The sequence below is a fragment of the Crinia signifera genome, chromosome 5 (genome assembly GCF_055691185.1).
Source record: "Crinia signifera chromosome 5, ASM5569118v1, whole genome shotgun sequence".
NCBI lineage: Eukaryota > Metazoa > Chordata > Amphibia > Anura > Myobatrachidae > Crinia > Crinia signifera.
Window position 1 is genome coordinate 66404474 of NC_139221.1, and position 3458 is coordinate 66407931.

Sequence of the window (3458 nt, forward strand, 5' to 3'; positions counted from 1 at the left end):
TACGAAAAATCGTAAAATAACTAAGGTTTCAAACAAAACTTGTTACGACATTCGTATTTCAATGTACGAATTTCACGGACGATTTTTACGTACGTAAAACAGCATACGAATGGCTACGACATCGGAAAATACGACTTTTCAAAATAAAACATCTTTGTACATTCCATTCCGGAATACGAATACGTCTACGAAAACAGCGTGCGTACACATTCGTAACACCTCGACATACAAATACGAATACGAATTTTAATACGAATCCATATTAGTACATTTCCCTCATAATCTTTTAGCTGCTTTGATTACCCCTTTACAAGTTTTGTTTGATTCTTTGTCTTCTCTTTCCTACACCAGTCCTTAAGCCACACATTTACCCCCTGATCTCCCTCTGCCTCCCTGAGCTAGCGCGTGGCACTGGTATTATTTCCGAGAAAATTACCCTAGATGTCCTCACCTTTAATTTCTTACCTAATTCCCTATACTCTTTCTTGAGGACATCCCACCTACCATTGACTTTGTTGTTGGTGCCGATGTGCACCAAGACCACCGGGTTGCTCCCAGCCCCTCCCAACAATCTGTCGACTTGGTCCGTGATGTGCCGTACCCGAGCACCTGGGAGGCAACAGACCGTGCGGCGATCGTGGTCCCGATAGCAGATTGGTAGAGATATTGGAAGCAAACTATTATTTAGACTCCCTCAAATGTGTGCCACTTTCATACTGTATATGGTCACTTTCCTGACTTACGATTACTTTGAACGTAGTACACTAGCTATGTTAGGGCCATGATCCAAGATAAAGATTTGATTTTGATAAGCACAATATTATTTATTATCTGGTATGCAGTTTCACCGCCGTGTTTTATTATATTGACTTCATATCACATTTAATTCACTACAGATATTTCCACGCACATTAAGAGTCTGACATGTCACACAAGCGTGTGTTTAAGTTGCACCCACGGCTCATAAGAACGTATTATCCAGCGTAGCATAGCGTATCGGGGGGGGGGGGGGGATGGCACCCATTTTTTTGTTTTCTACAGATCTAGGGTGAGATGTACAGTAAGATGTAAGATCAGGACTTTGTCTACACATTTGCTGAAAGAATTGGCTCTGGAAGTCTTACACTGCTTGGCTCTGCACCTAGCAATGTTGAATGTCATGTTAGCTGATTTTACATCATTGGGTGATGGGTATTTAAATACATATATCCAAGGAGCAGCGGATGATTTGGGCCGCATTGAGATCTGCTTGGAGCTTCCAAAATATTTTTTTTCCAGCAAGTTAGGCAAGAGCAATACATGAATACATTGTCAATGGCTAAGGGTTTCTTACCCAGGTGGAAAAGAAAAGCCAATGAATGCACAGAGGAAGCTGGCTAACTATACTAAGCCACACAAGTGTACGGCACAAACACGTTGCTCATCTTGGAGTGGCACTGCAGAGGCAGACAGGAGGGCAGCACATAATGGTCAAAAAAAGAGGTGCAAGATGTAATTGTCCTTGTCCCACCCTTATGTTGCGTAAATAGGACATGCACACTTTAACAAACTAATAATTTCAGCGACAGGGTCTGCCACATGACTGTTACTAAAATGATTGGTTTGTTTGGGCCCCCACAAAAAAAAAGCAAGTCACCTCTCCCTGCACAAACTGGCTTTATAGAGGCAAGATGTCCCCCTCATCCTCTTCCTCCTCTGATTCCTCACCCCTTTCAGCATGTACTTCCTCATCCTCACAGATTATCAATTCATCCCCGCTGGACTTCACAATCACAGATCCCTCTGTTGTCTCTGGAGGCAATTGCTGGTCTTTATTAAAGAATTGAAAATTTATTTTTATAAACATCATATTCTCCACATTTTGCGGAAGCAACCTCCTACGCCAATCACTGACCAGGTTCCCCGCTGCACTAAAAACTCTTTCGGAGTACACACTGGAGGGGGGACAACTCAGGTAAAATAGAGCCAGTTTGTACAGGGGCCTCCAAACTGCCTTTTTATCCTGCCAGTTCAGGTATGGACTGTCTGACATGTCTACTTGGATGATGTCAACAAAGTAATCCTCCACCATTTTTCAATGGTGACAGCATCCAATGCAGCAACAGTAGAAACGTCAGCAATCGTTGGCAGGTCCTTTAGTCCGGACCAGATGTCCAACTCCAAACTCCCTACTGCTAGCCCTGCATCTCCGCCAGTGGTTTGTGTGGTAAATTGCAGCTTTTTCTTTCAGCCACAGGTGTGGTTGAAAATGAGGGAGGAGCTGTTGCCGTGTCACTGTCTGTTTCAGATGACAATCTCCTGACCAGCAGGTCTTTGCACCTTTGTAGACTTGTGTCTGCCGGAAACAGAGACACAACATAAGCTTTAAACTGAGGATCGAGCATGATGGCCAGAATGTATTCCTCTGATTTTAACAGACTGATCACCCTCGTATCCTGGCAAAGCATATGGAGGGCTTCATCCACAAGAGCTACATGCTTTGCAGAATCGCAATGCTTTAGCTCCTCCTTCACTTTCTCCAGCTGCTTCTGCAACAGCCTGATCAGGGGAATCACCTGACTCAAGCTGGCAGTATTGGAGCTGATTCAAGGAAGGGTTTTTGGATCCGCACAGACTCAAGAAGTTATTTCAGAACATCTCACAGAAAAATTCATCTCTTTACCAATATTGTGGACTACTTTTTACCATTATTATAGTCTTAGATTGGTGGTGTGCCCAACACATTCAGTATTGTGACTGAATAAGAGGGGGTTTTGTTTGCGAAGAGCAAACAGAAAGACAAATGTGCCTTTTTGGGCGCACTCTTTTAAAAAAGAGTCTTTAAAAAGAGTGCGCCCAAAAAGGCACATTTGTCTTTCTGTTTGCCCTTCGCAAACAAAACCCCCTCTTATTCAGTATTGGAGCTGACTTCACATGTGGCATGATCAAATGGCTGGAAAATCTTGCATAACATGGAAATCTGCCTCCAATGTGCTTGAGTCAGGTACATCCCCACTCCTCTGTCTATGTCATAGGTGACCGAGTAGGCTTGGGTGGCCTTTTGCTGCTCCTCCATCCTCTGCAGCATTTAGAGGGTGGAGTTTTAGCGCGTTACTACCTCTTGTTTGAGGTGATGGCAGGGCAGGTTGAGGACTTTTTGCTGCTGCTTCAGCCTTCGGCAGACAGTGGCAGAATGCCAAAAGTGTCCAGCAATTTTGTGGGCCACCGCAAGCATCTCCTGAATGCTTCTGTCACTTTTTAGGAAATGCTGCACCACCAAATTTATAGTGTGGGCAAAACATGGCACGTGCTGGAAATTGCCCATATGTAATGCCCGCACAATGTCACTGCCATTCTCCGACACCACAAATCCCAGAGAGAGTCTAAGTGGGGTAAGCCACTGTGAGATGAATTCCCTCAGTTTAGAGGTTGTCAGCACTGTGCCTCTTACTAAAACCGGTGATACACAGCGTAGCCTG